Source organism: Zingiber officinale, chromosome 6B, assembly GCF_018446385.1.
Source record: "Zingiber officinale cultivar Zhangliang chromosome 6B, Zo_v1.1, whole genome shotgun sequence".
Lineage (NCBI taxonomy): Eukaryota > Viridiplantae > Streptophyta > Magnoliopsida > Zingiberales > Zingiberaceae > Zingiber > Zingiber officinale.
This window is the reverse complement of record NC_055996.1, coordinates 23,199,424-23,215,867: the sequence shown is the minus strand read 5'-3', so window position 1 is coordinate 23,215,867 and position 16,444 is coordinate 23,199,424.

The following is a 16,444-nucleotide window of genomic DNA, read 5'->3' as shown; positions in this document are numbered from 1 at the left end:
CTCGAATGAGATGGAAGCGCCATTGTATGTGTTTGGTCCGCTGGTGTGAGCGAGGTTCCTTCGCCTGTGCTATAGCTCCATTGTTGTCACAATAGAGCTCAATAGGGTCAGCAATGCTAGGAACCACCCCAAGTTCAGTGATGAACTTGTGAATCCAAACTGCCTCCCTGTCGCCTCGATGCAAGAATATACTCGCCTCGTCGTAGAATCACCATCGTGTCTGCTTTGAACTCTTCCAGCTCACAGCACCACCATTAATGTAAAATACGAACCCCGACTGTGATCTATAGTCATCCTGGTCGGTCTGGAAGCTAGCATCACTGTAACCCTTACAGCTAGCTCATCATTGCCTCCATATATCAAGAAATATTCTTTAGTCCTTTTTAAGTACTTAAGAATATTCTTGACCGCTATCCAGTGACTTTCACCTGGATCTGACTGGTATCTGCTCGTCATGCTCAAAGCATACGAGACATCAGGTCGAGTACATAGCATGGCGTACATGATAGATCCTATGGCTGAGGCATAAGGGATCTGATCCATGCGGTCTCTCTCCTCTCTAGAAGAGGGACCTTGAGTCTTCGAAAGACTCACGCCATGTGACATCGGCAGAAATCCCTTCTTGGAGTTCTGCATGGCAAACCGAAGGAGTACCTTGTCAATATATGTACTCTGACTTAGGCCAAGCAATCTCTTAGATCTATTTCTATAGATCTGTATCCCTAGAATGTGGGATGCTTCACCTAAGTCCTTCATTGAGAAACATGTCCCTAGCCAAGTCTTGATAGATTGTAACAAAGAGATGTCTTTCCCAATGAGCAGTATGTCATCCACATACAATATAAGGAAGACAACTATGTCCCCTACAACCTTCTTGTAGACACAAGGCTCATCTTCGTTCTTGATGAAACCAAACTGTTTGATTGCATCATCGAATCGAAGATTCCAGCTCCAAGAAGCTTGCTTTAGTCCATAAATGGACCTATGCAGCTTGCATACTCTGCTAGTATGCTTTGGATCTACAAAACCCTCAGGTTGTGTCGTATACACATCCTCGAGTAGGTTTCCATTCAGAAACACGGTTTTGACATCCATCTGCCATATCTCATAGTCATGGTAAGCTGCAATAGCAAGCATGATCCGAATGGACTTAAACATCGCTACTGGAGAAAAGGTTTCATCATAGTCAATACCATGAATCTGCTTGAAACTTTTAGCTACCAAGCAACCCTTATAGATAAGTCCATCCATGTCAGTCTTTCTCTTAAAGACCCACTTACACCCTATGGGTTTTACCCCTTCAGGTGGATCAACCAAAGTCCATACTTGGTTGGTGTACATGGATTCCATTTCGGATCTCATGGCCTCTAACCATTTCTCAAAATCTGGTCTCATCACAGCTTCCTGATAGGTGGTAGGCTCATCCTCTATGAGCATAATGTCATCATGGTCAGACAAGAGAAATGAGTATCTCTCTCAGGCTGACGACGTACTTTATCAGACCTGCGAAAAGGTATGTCTACTTGAACTGGTTGTTGTTCCTCAACTCTTTGTGGAACAACATCATCCACAACACTTTGTGGTTCCAGTTCAACTTCCATCGAGGCTTCAGTGCTATTGTTCACATCTTGAAGTTCTTCAAGATCGAACGTGCTCCCACTAGTCTTTCTAGAAACAAAGTCCCTTTCTAGAAAGACCTCAGTCTTTTCCACAACTACCTTGTGCTGACTGGGAATGTAGAAGTAATATCCCTTAGTTTCCTTGGGATATCCAATAAAGTAGCACTTGTCGAATTTGGCTCCTAACTTGTTTGAGACTTGACGTCGAACGTAAACCTCACAACCCCAAATCCTCATGAAAGACACCTGGGCATCTCTCCCAGTCCATATCCTATATGGTATCTTTATCACAGCCTTGGATGGAACTCGGTTGAGTATAAAAGCTGCCGTGTCTAGAGCATAGCCCCAAAGGTATGTCGGAAGATCTGTGTGACTCATCATAGATCGTACCATATCTAATAGGGTACGATTCCTCCTTTCGGATACACCATTCCACTGTGGTGTTCCAGGAGGAGTGAGTTGCGATAGAATCTCACACTCAGCTAGATAGTCACGGAACTCATGGCTAAGGTATTCTCCACCTCGATCGGATCAAAGTATCTTAATACTCTTGCCAAGCTGGTTCTGTACTTCATTCTTGAATTCTTTGAACTTTTCAAAGGATTCAGACTTATGATGACAAGGGCATCAGGGATGCACTGGACTTTCTACTTAGTGCATCTGCCACTTTGTTAGCTTTACCTGGGTGGTAGAGGATTTCACAGTCATAATCTTTGACCAACTCTAGCCACCTACGCTGTCTCATGTTTAAGTCTTTCTGAGTGAAGAAGTACTTAAGACTCTGGTGGTCTGTAAAGATTCTGCACTGAACTCCATACAAATGATGTCGCCAGAGTTTCAGTGCAAAGACCACAGCTGCCAGCTCTAGATCATGAGTGGGGTAGTTCTTCTCGTAGTCTTTGAGTTGTCTGGAAGCATACGCTATAACTTTTCCTTCCTACATGAGTACAGCTCCTAAGCCCATCTTGGAACCATCACTGTAGATGTCAAAACTCTTGTCACTCTCTGGAACAGTCAGAATGGGAGCACTGGTCAGTCTCTTCTTCAACTCTTGGAAACTCTGCTCACATTTATCTGACCATTCAAACTTCTTATTCTTTCTGGTGAGGGCTGTAAGTGGAGAGGCTATTCTTGAAAAGTCTTCCACGAATTTCCTGTAGTACCCAGCTAAACCAAGGAAGTTTCTGATCTCCCTGGCATTCTTGGGTCTCCTCCAGTTGCTGACCGCTTCTACTTTGGCTGGATCCACTTGAATGCCTTCTTTAGAAACGATGTGACCTAGAAACGCCACCTGCACCAACCAGAACTCGCACTTTGAGAATTTATCATAAAGCTGCTTTTGCTGAAGGGTCTGCAGGACTATTCTCAAGTACGTGTCATGCTCCTCTGGGGTTCTAGAATAGACTAGAATGTCATCGATGAACACAATGACAAACTTGTCAAGGTATTCTCTGAACACTCTATTCATCAAGTCCATAAACACTGCAGGTGCATTAGTCACACTAAAAGGCATGACTATGAATTCATAGTGTCCGTATCTGGTCCTGAAAGCTGTTCTGGGTATATCACTTTCCTTCACTTTCAACTGATGGTACCCAGAACGCAAGTCTATCTTGGAGAACACTGTTGCCCCTTTCAATTGATCAAATAAGTCATCGATTCTAGGCAGTGGATACTTGTTCTTGATGGTCACTTGATTCAGAGCTCTATAATCTATGCACATCCGCATAGATCCATCCTTCTTCTTGACAAACAACACAGGAGCTCCCCATGGAGAGTGACTAGGGCGAATGAAGCCTTTGTCAAGCAGCTCCTGAAGTTGTTCTTGTAACTCTTTCAACTCTGCTGGAGACATGCGGTATGGAGCTTTTGAAATTGGACCGGTACCAGGAACTAGTTCAATCTCAAACTCCACTTCTCTGTTGGGAGGTAGTCCAGGTAGCTCTTCTGGGAATACCTCTGGATACTCACAGACTACCCGAACTTCCTCCTGCTTGGGTCTTTCTTCTTCTTCTGTACTCACAATGAAAGCAAGAAAACCAGTACACCCTTTAGCTAGCATCTGGTGAGCTATGAGGGAAGAGAGGAATTTCTAGGTCTTCCTCTTTGGCACTCCTATAAATTCAAAGGATGGTTCACCTTCTGGATTAAAGATCACTTTCCTTCTGCGGCAGTCCACTGAAGCACTGTACTTGCTGAGGAAATCCATACCCAAAATGATATCGAAATCCTGTATAGCGAGAACTACCAGATTAACATATAGCTCTCGATCTGAAATTCGGACTGGCACAGACCGAAACTACTGACTGGATTCCATGACTTCCCCAGAAGGTAGGGTTGTCAGGAACTTGGAATTCATGCTTTCTGTAGGTACCTGTAATTCTTTGGCAAAAGGTATGGATACAAAAGAATGGGTCGCCCCAGTATCAAATAGTGCAGTAGCTATATGCTGAAAAATAACTACTTGACCTGTTACGACCGTGGATGCACTAGCAGCTTCCTCTTTAGTAAGGGAGAATACTCTGGCATTGGCTAGAACTGGTGGAGCTTCCAACCTTCCTTGACTGAGCTGAGGTCCTTCCAGAGTTGCAGGCATGTAATGTAACTGAAGCTTGCCTCCATATTGTATTAGCTGTGGCTGAGGTGCTTTGAGCTTGTTAGGACACTCCCTAGCCATATGTCCTTCCTGCCCACACGAATAACATCTAGTCTTACACAAAAGACAGACTCCTGGATGTATTTTCCCACATTTAGGACAGGGAGGGAACTTAGTCTGCTTGTTTGCTGGTCCTCCCTTTTGGTTACCTCCTGAGTTCCACTGCTTTCTCTTGTTACCCTTTCCTTTCCAGTTTGACTTATTTGCTTGAGGTTTCTGATTGCCAGCTGTCTTGTCTTCGATCTTGATTGGCTTATGTTGCGCTCGTTGTGCCCTGATGCTGTCCAGATAGTGCTCAGTAACTAATGCTCTGCTGACCAGCTTTTCGCCAGTCTGGGGCTGATGAGTTCCACTACTCACATTAAGTGCTATCACTGGCCTCAGCATCCTGAGCATCAGTCTGACTCGTTCCTTTTCCGTGCATACTAGCTCTGGGCAGATACGAGCTAGCCTATTGAATTTCTTTACTGCTTCTTCTACTGACAGATCACCTTGTCTGAATTCTATGAACTCCTCATAATGCTTGTTGGTGATCCACTGACGAAAGAATTCTTCATAAAATTCTGCTTCAAAATCAGCCCAGCTCATCTGATTGACTGCTCTCTTGCTTTTAACTCTCTCCCACCACATACGAGCATCTCGAGATAGGCAGAAAGAGGCACACTTGACCTTCTTGACTTCTGGCCAGTCAAGAAGCTCCATGGTGCTCTCCAGTGTCTTGAACCAAGCTTGGGCATCCCAGGGCTCAGTCGTGCCTGAGAAGCTCTCTGGTTTCAGTTTCAGCCACTGTATCAGGTAGGCTTCTTGTCTCGGAGGTGCTGTGACGACTCCCAGGGCAGCTGGTGGAACTTCGGTTACCCCTGGAGTCTCCACAGTTACTGTTGGAGGAGTGGGAGGGACTGGCTGCTGATTCGCCATCAGATTGACGATCACTTGCTGCTGCTCTACCACTTGTCTCTGAAGTTGAGCAACAACTTCAGAGAGATTCGGTTCAGCTACTCTGGGCTCTTCATTCTCCTGTGCTCGGTCCGCAGTACGAGCGGTACGGGGACGTCCTCTTCTTGACATCTAGTTATACAAATAAAAAGATTTGATATTTTCTCTACCCTTTCTAAACATATACATTTGTATATGAATAAAGAAAACTGCAAAAAAACTCTTATCTTACTTAAGCACTTATAAGCAATCACTCTATACTGCAAATAATAATAAAGGAAAGCAAATAAGAAAGAATTTAAATACTTTCTTACTTGAAGACGGCAAGGATGATGCTGATGTGTGTGTGATGCTGGAGAATGGGAACTGCTCTGATACCAACTGTAACAACTACCCTTCTTATAACTCTACTCTGAGGGTGACTATTACTTACTTAAACTCTACTTAACTGATGTTACTTACTCTAATATCAGAAATATTTAAAATCTACGGAGAAATAATCTGAGAATAAAACTCCATCATTTATTTTAGTTCTTACTACACTTTATAGCAAGCATACATGGCAATTGCTATCAAGAAGAATTCTAGAAGATTAATGCCTCTACTTGTCAACAGCTAGCATACATGCAAGAAAGTAGTAATTATTCTGCTTGCACTTAAAACATCTCACTGCAATTTCTTAGCAACTAAAATAAATTCGGCTACCTACAGCATGAAACTTATAGCTACTACAACATATTAGAATTTGAATTGAGCATGCAATCTAACACTAAGCCGGCAACATAAAGTATCTGCTCTTGCATGTTTATATCCTCCACTACAGCAACCCAAGTCCCCTTTTTCCAGCAGCCCAGAAAAAAACAACTCCAGCCGAACTTCAAGAGTTCCAGCAAGCAACATAAATCACAAAGGCAGGTAAACATTTCGGCAGTACTAAGAGGCGTTTTCAGAATCAAGCAATGCAATCAAGCTAATAACAGATCTCTATTTTTTTCTAAAATTTTGAATAAAGAATCTAATTAAACTTTTAGTTATATCAAAGGAAACAACCACAATACTTCCAAACCGAAATAGTTTTAGCAGTAACAGTTAATCCAGCTAAATGATAAGAAGAAAACAAAACTAGTAATGTAAGGAAAACTAATCTCTAGCAACCTCTAACTAACTGCTCCAGCACTTTAAGAATACCAATCTAAATTAACCCTTGACAATGCAAAATAACTCCAATCTAGCAGTAACAAAATAGCATGTACACTTCTTTATTTTCCTAGCAGATAAAAGAATCTAAATGAGTCTCAACAATGTCCCAAGTCTTCCATAGTTCAGCCATCACACACCTTCACCACCACCACCTTGTCACCTTTCTTTTATACCTTAGCTTTTCCTTTATCTGCAGTAGGAGGAAAAAAAATAGATCTATAAGCAAAACGCTTAGTAAGTACTAATCTATCTCACAAAAACTCGAATGTGCATGTGTACGAAATAGATCCGAAACATGTTAATAAGTTACTCATGCTCACTAAAAATAGCAAGTAAAGTATAACTAACTGAAATGCTAGACATGTAAAGCTACTCATGCTCATAAATAGCAACAAAGAGTCTAAATAGCACGCTAGAATAAAAGAGCTAACTTGCTGAATTTAAACTAAATTAGCTAACTTGCTGAAATGGAAACAAGAAACTAAACTTGCTGAATTTAAACACTTATATAAAGTTTATTTTGTTTGTTCCAAAACTTATACTTATATACTTCAAAATAGTAATAATAAACTTCTTGTGGGCCCGGCATTGTACCAATTTGCGCGCATCCTTAATAAGAGTCGAGGTAGCTAATCCCGAAACTACTAAGGTTCTTCTAGGCGATCTTGTGCCTAGGGGCGATTTAGGAGCCCACCCTATGGACCTTGTGTCCTGGACCTTGTGTCCGGTACATGCCAATAAAAGTAAAATACTTTCTTTTTAACTATAACTTCCTTATACTTGCCCTTACTCGGCATTTACGCAACCACTTTGTGTGCGTTTTTGATATTCAACTTCTGGAATAAATAAAGCCAATCATTTGATGATTGTATTTTTGGACTTGTTGTATCATATTCTATATAAATAAAGGCATTTGGTTTTTGGTTATTATACTTACTTGTATTGGTGCCAAATAAACTAAGTGTAATAACGTCCTTGAGTAGAAGGTTCTTACCTATATCAATCGATTGGTTGAATCGATAGTGAGATGATATAGGGAACACTACTCTAAATCATTCCTAGTCGAGTATTAACATTCAAGGACAATGTTAATGTAATAAGACTAGTATGTAAGTAAACTTGATTACTTGATCTCACAAGTCATGGATATAGAGATATCAAGTTGACACATGGGTATGCATTGGAGAATGTATATTGAATGACCCGCCATGAGAAAGTATCATGGATCGTTATATGAGTGTCATATACTTTCTCATGTGACTATTAGTATGACTACTAGTTCTTAGACCTGAAGTTACCATGGTTCCCTACATAAGGAGTTATGTACTTTGGTTTCGTCAAACGTCACCTGTAACTGGGTGGACTATAAAGGCGATTACTGGGTATGTAATGAATTATGCAGAGGGATGTGAGTGATGTAGATGGGATCCATCCCTCCTATATGATGGGAGTGACATCAATATTCTTGATAGAGTGAGACCACGAAGTGCATGGCCATGCCCAAATGAGTCAATATGAGATATTGGGCTCATTTGATTTAGTGAGTCTACTTGGAGTTCAGGATTTAGATTGATCAGAGGATGACACGGTCTATGCCTCACATTGATCAATCTAGATGTCTAGGATAGAAGGACACTTATCATATATTGTGAGGAGTCACAATTAGTAGTCACAAGGTGATGTTGGATCTCAACATTCTTGTAACATTGGGTAGTAATGATGTGTTGCTAGATACCGCTCATTACTTATGATCCTAAATGTGTTTAGGGGCATTGCCAACGTTACAAGAACCTATAGGATCACACACTAAGGACAATTAGATGGAGATTGGGTTCATATGATGAACCAAGAGGATTAGATTCATTTGATGAATCAAATTGGATTAAGAGTAATCCAAATTGGGCTAATTGAGTTGGACTCAAGTTGAATCATGTATTTAATGAGTCTAATTTAGATTATGACTCATTAAATCAACTTAATTTAATGAATTAGATTCATTATATTAAGTTGGCTTGAATCAAATGGTTAGATTAGATCAACCATGGAAGAGATTTGGTCAAGTTTGACTTGACTTGAGAGGAAGAGGAAGAGTCAAGTTTTACTTGACTAATTGCCACATCATTAGTGAGATGGCAAGATGTGGACCAATGATAATGCTCCACATCATCAAAGTGTGCCACCTCATGGGAGTTACAATGTCATTCTCTTTAATGGCTACATTTAATGAGAATGGGAGTTACACATGGTGAATGTGGCCGGCCACTTTAGTGTGGATGAGAATTTGATTTTTTTCATTCAAGCCTCATTATTCCTTCTTCTTCCTCTCTAGCTCTTCCTCTCCTTCTCCTCCTCAACTTGGCCGAACCACACATAGGTGCTAGCACACCTTTTTGTGTGGTTTTCTCCACCTACGTGTTCGTGTGGATACTTTTAGAGGAGTATCTATCTTGATACTCTTGAGATCCGGCACCGTTTGGACGAGCGAGAACGCGAAGGGTTTCACTTCAAAGGTATAAAAGTTTTTTTTTCTTTTGTAGATCTACTGTAGATCAAAGCTTTAAACTCGTACTCATATTTTCGAAAGTTTTCTTCGCACGAGATCCAGTGGCATGGGTGATTCGGGGTTTCCTCGACGCGAAAATACGGTTTTGCGGCCCGAAAAATCCAACAGTGGTATCAGAGCCACGTGCGAAGCTTGTACGAGTTTAGTTATTTTTTTTATGAGAAAAATTCAGTTCTGTGATATTCTGTAATTTTATAGTTTTTAGAGTTTTTATGGGTATTTTTCTCGTAGAAGCGAAGCACAAGTGTTTCGGCACTTGTAGGCTTCGACTACCGAGAAGAATTTTTCAAAACGGCAAAGTTTCGCCCCAAAAATTTTTGGGACAGTGGGCTAAGGCGCTCTTGGATCGCTTAGGAGCAACTCGCGATGGTTAGATCGCGGGTAGGGGTACTGCCCCTAACCCCGCAAGGGGATTTGCTCCGCGATTGCGCCCGAAATCGCTAATCGGGACTGCCGGGAAAAATTTACTCATAAAATATGTAAAATTATAAAAAAAAATTACAGAAAATTATAGAAATATATAATTTTGAATTATATATTAATTTGTGATAGTCATGGCCCAAACAACCCAAATTAGATTTGGAAATGTGTTGTAATTCATAACACGGTCTGCGTGCCGTTATGTGATGTGTGTGCTGTATTTATTTTATTTTTATTTTATTTTCATGGCCTGCGCGTCGTGCCTTTCTCTTATATTCTGGTTGTAAATTAGATTTAGACTCGAATGTAACTCGAGTTTCAAAATTGTAATGTAATTTTGAAGCGGTGGAAGGTCCACACGAGACGGAGTTACGAGGAGGGCGCGAGCAACACAAGGTGGTCAAAGGAAGAAGCTTGAGAAGCTGTTGACCTTAGGTTGACCATCCGATCTTCTCATTGGCTTGAGAAGATCGTAGTAGGGCCATGACACAATCACAAAATAATTTAATTAATTGCTTATATGTATGTGATGCATGTTTAATTAAGTAGTTAATTAGTGCCTAGCGATTAGATTAGATCTAAATCGTGCACATGATGCACCCTTCGATTTGATTAGATCTATCGAGTATATGATACGCATCATCGTTTAGATTAGATCTAAATTGCGTCAACTCGTAATGCCTACCATGCCGTGATACCTACCACTACCTCGATCGCATGTAGTTGTTGAATCTGCCAAAGCAGAGCAACACATACTATCTTGGTAGGGTACGGAGGGACAATCTTGGTCCCGCCTATCAACGCATGGGTGAGTGCAACTCAATTAGATTGAGTAACTAATTAACTCGGTTGGATCGAGTACAACTATATGCATTCTTCCAACGGTTGGAAAGATAGGTCAAAATCACATATATATTAACTCTTGGGCGTATTAGCCAAGGCTAACTCGAGTTTTAATATAAATGCGGATTTTGATCCTATAAACAAGAGTTGCATAGAGATGTAATTGGTAATCGTTACCTACCGATCATACTAAGTCTTGGGCGATTAGCCAAAGCTAACTCAAGGGTTAGTATGATGTGGATCTTGTCCCACATGAATTATAGAATTCAGTGGGAGCATCATTTAGTTAAAGACCTAATTAAATGATTAAGAATATGATACTTATTTCTGCATTTATTTCTGTTGTAGAATTGCCATGACGTCGAACACGAACACCTTCTCCCTGCGATCTGTCCTCGAGAAGGACAAGCTCAACGGAGCAAACTTCCTGGACTGGTACAGGAACCTGAGAATAGTTCTCACCCAAGAACGTAAACTGTACGTTATGGAGCAGCCCATTCCGGAGGCTCCTCCTACCAATGCCCCGCAAGCTAACAAAGATGCTTACAAGAAGCATCAAGATGACACATTAGATGTGTCCTGTCTAATGCTCGCGACCATGAACTCTGAGCTTTAGAAGCAACACGAGTTAATGGGCGCTTACGATATGGTTGAACATCTTCGTCAGCTGTATCAAGGACAAGCTGCATGAGAGATTTGAGATCTCAAGGGCATTGTTTCAGTGCAAGATGTCAAACGGGGCTCCCGTAGGCCCATATGTACTCAAAATGATTGGGTACATAGAGAACCTACAAAGGTTGGGGTTCCCACTTGGCCAAGAGCTGGCTACTGACCTGATCTTGTAATCCTTGCCGGATAGCTACAGTCAATTCATTTTAAACTACAATATGAACGAGATTGACAAGCCACTGCCCGAGCTGCTTAGCATGTTAAGAACTGCTGAGCTAAACCTTAAGAAGGCTAAGCCCAACACTGTTCTGATGGTTCAGAAACATAAGGGCAAGGGCAAGCCCAAAGGCAAAGGAAAGTCCCAAGCCAAGGGCAAAGGCAAGGCACTGAAGCCTAAAGGAGGGGTCGCCAAGGATGCTACCTGCTTCCACTGCGGTCAGACCGGGCACTGGGTATACTTGGAGGATCTTAAGAAGAAGCGAAGTGAGACTTCCACTTCAGGTATATATGTTATAGAAGTCAATCTATCTATTTCTACATCATGGGTATTAGATACTGGATGTGCTTCTCACATTTGTACTGATGTGCAGGCACTGAGAAATAGCAGGGCATTGAAAAAGGGCGAGGTGGACCTACGAGTAGGCAATGGAGCACGGGTTGCTGCTGTTACTGTAGGGACTTACTTTCTATCTCTGCCCTCTGGGCTTGTACTAGAGTTAGTCGATTGTTGTTATGTGCCTGCATTAACTAAGAACATTATTGTAGGACCGTTAGATTCGATAGAGGGGGGGTGAATATCGATTCGAAGAAAACACCGAGTATAAGCGCAGCGGAAAAGTAAATGAACATAGTTGTTTTTTACTTCGTTCGGAGCCTGTGACGACTCCTACTCGAAGGCCCGTGGTCCTTGACCACTTTCGTTGGGCAATCACTAGCAATTCGAATATAGTTACAAGATGAATACAGGAAATGCTAATGAAACAAAGTAATACCGACAAAGAAATAAACCAAAAACCGAAGGAGCACTTTGTCGGAGCTTTGTCGGCGTCGCAGGAACGTAGAGCAGCAAGACCAGCAGTAGAAGAGTTCTCAGATTAATGATTGATCTGAAGTTCTTGCCTGGGGCTTCTTTTATATGTTGCTCCGGGCGCCTGGATCCCTTCCGGGCGCCTGGAATGTGACGTAGCTGCACAAACCGTGATGCTCCACGTGGCGACGACTCGGCTGGATATAATTTGCCTTCCGGGCGCCCGGACCTCCGGGCGCCCGGACCACCTTGTTCCAGAAAACTCCCTTTTCCTGCAAAACAAAGTTAGTCCGAGGCAATATATAACCTGCAACATAGATTATTAGCACATTTTATAATAGTATGAATTAGCACAAGTTAGTATGACTTAGATTCCGTCTTTCCGAGACCGGAATTTAGTCACGATCTCGACTTAGATATCCGAAATGGATCTAAGCCGGATCGACGCCTAATGTTCCCTTCCCGGGAACGCGTCCTCGCAGTCACTCCCCTCCAGTGACTTACCTCACTTACTTGCCAGACGTCCGGTCAGCCAGTCGACCCGTCTGGACTTCTCGCCAAGCGTCCGGTCAGCCCGTCGACCCGCTTGGACTTCTCGCCAGCTATCCGGTCAGCCCGTCGACCTAGCAGGACTTCTCGCCAAGCGTCTGGTCAGCCCATCGACCCGCTTGGACTTCTCGCCAGCTATCCGGTCAGCCTGTCGACCTAGCTGGACTTCGTGCCAGACATCCGGTCAGCTCGTCGACCTGTCTGGACTTCTCCTGCACACTCGATCAAAGTGTCAGACAACAATAAAACTAACTTAACCTATTTGTCATTCATCAAAACCTGGGTTAAATCGTTAGTGCTAACCGCACCAATAATCTTCCCCTTTTTGATAGAATGACAACCTAGTTAAGTTAGTGAAAGAACGTAAAAACAGGTACATCAGTTTTAAAGTTAGTTTTAGTGTTTTCAATTTGGTTTATCTAACTTAACCGCCTAACCCTCCCCCTTTGGCATTCATCAAAAAAACAAGGGTAAACAATCATAGTGTAGAGTTACTGAAAACAGTAACATCTAATCTTGAAGAGTAACTGAGTTTGGTTCAAAATTCAAGGATAAAAGTACAATTTTTAAATCCAAGAAAAAATCAAGTTGACTTGGGGGAGAAAAGTTGAATTTTTGAAAAGTATAAATTTACAGTTGATCAAGTTTTAACTTTTCAAGCGTGTAAACATTTTAAATCAGGTTTTTTCAACTTTTCAAAAGGTAAATTTCTTTTCAGGTTTAAGTAACATTTACTTTTCAACAGGTAAATTTTCAACTTCAATTTTTCAAAACAAAGCAAAAATTAAACAAGGGAGATTAAATTTGCCAAAATAAATTTTTAAGACTCATTTGATATAGCTAAATTTGGAAAGTTTAATTTTCAATAGTCAACTTTTTAAATCATGGTTTGAAAATTAGGTGGGATTAAACTTCTAAGTTTTTCAAACACTTAGTTAAATTAATTTTTTTTTTTGAAACTAATGTTTAAACATAAGTTAGTTTAAGAAGCATTTTTTAAACACACAAAGTTAATTTCTCCCCCTGAACTTGATACTTAAATTTAACCAGCTGTCTAACCAATTAGGTACTAACTAACTATCAGAAGATAGTAGCTTTCAATTGGTTAGTCAGATTAAGTTGATTATAAGCAGTCAGTGTTTGACTTGACTGATGAACTTTAATCTGATTAATATCTGAGTTGTATTTAACGTCCAGACTTATGCTGATGCACTGAAATAAGCATCTTAAGTCTAGACAGTTGGCCTATGCATCTCACCCCTTTCTATGTTTGTCAAGCACAAGCAAGGAAACCTAGGGTGTTGGTGAGATGCTCAAAAACTAGTCCTATGGGTACATGCTTTCTAAGGATTCAAAACTAGTCTAAGGCAAAAACTGTTTTTTTTTTTTAAAATCTAAAAATGGAAAGTTTTGAAAACAAACAAGTTTAACTTATAATTTGAAAGAATTATTTTTGAAACCAATTTTGAAATTTAAAATTCCTAGTCTATTGAGCACATCCCTAATTTTCGACGTAAGTTGCTAAACTCACTTTCAGGGAGTGGTTTTGTGAAAATGCCAGCTAAATTTGACTTGGACTCAATGTATTTGAGTTCAATATCACCTTTAGTAACATGATCCCTGATAAAGTGGTGCCTAATTTCAATATGTTTGGTTCTTGAATGATGCACAGGGTTCTTGGTTAAGTTAATTGAACTTATATTGTCAATTAATACTTTTACATTTGTGATGTTTAAATTGAAATCTTTTAGAGTATGCATCATCCATAATAATTGTGCAACACATTCACCTATGGCTATATATTCTGACTCAGTTGTAGATAGAGCAACACAATGTTGCTTTCTACTAAACCAGCTGACAAGTGATGAACCTAATAATTGGCATCCACCACTTGTGCTTTTGCGGTCTAGTTTACATCCAGCATAATCTGAGTCAGAGTACCCTACAAGTTCAAAATTATTGGTCCTAGGATACCAAATTCCTACATTTGTTGTTCCTTTGAGATATTTAAAAATTCTTTTAACTTGTGTCAAATGGGATTCCTTAGCACAAGTTTGGTATCTAGCACATATACTAACTGCAAATAAAATATTAGGTTGGCTTGCAGTTAAGTACAGTAGGCTACCTATTGCACTCCTATAATATTTTAAGTCAACTAATTTTCCATTTGGGTCATTATCTAAGATTGTGTTTACTGCCATAGGTGTTTTTATTTCTTTTGTATTTTAAATTCCGAATTTTTTAAGTAATTCTTTAGTGTATTTGTGTTGATAAATATAATTTCCTTCATTTGTTTGTTTGATTTGTAATCCTAAGAAATAAGTTAATTTTCCTACTAGGCTCATTTCAAATTCTTTTTCCATTAGGTTAATAAATTCCTCTAAAAAATCTGAATTTGTTGACCCAAATATTATATCATCTACATATATTTGTGCAATAAATATGTCTGTATTTAGTGATTTAACAAACAAGGTTGGGTCAATTTGACCTTGGTTGAATCCTTTAGATGTTAAGTAGGATGTTAGCCTTTTATACCATGCCCTGGGTGCTTGTTTAAGTCCATATAACGCTTTCTTTAACTTAAATACATAATCAGGGTGTTCTAGGCTTTCAAACCCAGGAGGTTGACCCACATAAACTTCTTCTTTAATTAGTCCATTAAGAAAGGCAGACTTAACATCCATTTGGTATAGTTTGAATCCCTTATGGGCTGCATAACTTAGTAACATTCTAATGGATTCTAATCTAGCTACTGGGGCATAGGTCTCATCATAGTCAAGTCCTTCAACCTGACTAAATCCTTTGGCAACTAGTCTAGCTTTATTTCTAGTAATTTCCCCAGTTTCACTTAATTTTGTTTCTATTATTTTCTTATTCTTAGGTGGTGGTACTAGGTCCCAAACTTCATTACGCTCGAATTGGGCTAGTTCTTCTTGCATGGCTATAATCCAGTCTGGGTCTAGTAGGGATTCATCCACAGTTTTGGGTTCTATTTTTGAAATCAGGGAGATTTGACTCAAGTTCCTAAAAGATGATCTGGTTTGAACCCTTAGGTCTGGGTCACCAATTATTTGATCCGTTGGATGGTTGGGATTCACTCTCATAGTTCTAAGGGGTTCATTTTCTTGATGTTGTTCCTCTTCTTCATAACTTAGAATCTGGTTGGTTTCTGGAACAAATTCAGGTGGTTGTGTAAGTTCTAAGTCTTGTTTAGTTTCTTCAAATTTTACATTAGTTGTTTCTTCAATTTTTAAGGTAACCTTATTGTAAATTCTATAACCTCTACTATTTAGGGAATATCCTACAAAAATTCCATTTTCAATTTTAGAGGTGAATTTTCCTAAGTGTTCTCTTGTATTTAAGATAAACACTGGGCACCCAAATACTTTAAAATATTTTATACTTGGTTGTTTATTATAAAACATTTCGAAGAATGTTTTGTTATGGGTTTTATTTATTGTTGTTCTGTTCTGTACATAGCAGGCTGTACTAACGGCTTCTGCCCAAAAGTATTTAGGGAGGTTATACTCATTTAACATTGTTCTAGAAGGTTCAAGTAAGGTTCTATTTTTTCTTTCTACAATCCCATTTTGTTGGGGGGGTTTTAGGGCATGAGAACTCATGATGGTAATCGTTTTCAAAACAAAAATTGTTAAAGTTGTGATTTTTAAATTCTCCCCCGTTGTCACTCCTAATTCTTTTAATTTTAATATCTTTTTCGTTTTCAATTTGTTTGCAAAAATTTGTAAAAATTTCAAAAGTTTCATCTTTATGTTTTAAGAATTTTACCCAAGTAAACCTAGAATAATCATCTATAATTACTAAACAATATAAGTTTCCATTTATAGATTTGACTCCATGGGAGTCAAAAAGGTCTAAATGTAGTAGTTCTAATATTGAGTTAGTTTGTTGCTGATTTGTTTGTTTGTGAGTGGATTTAGTTTGTTTGCCTTGTTGACAAG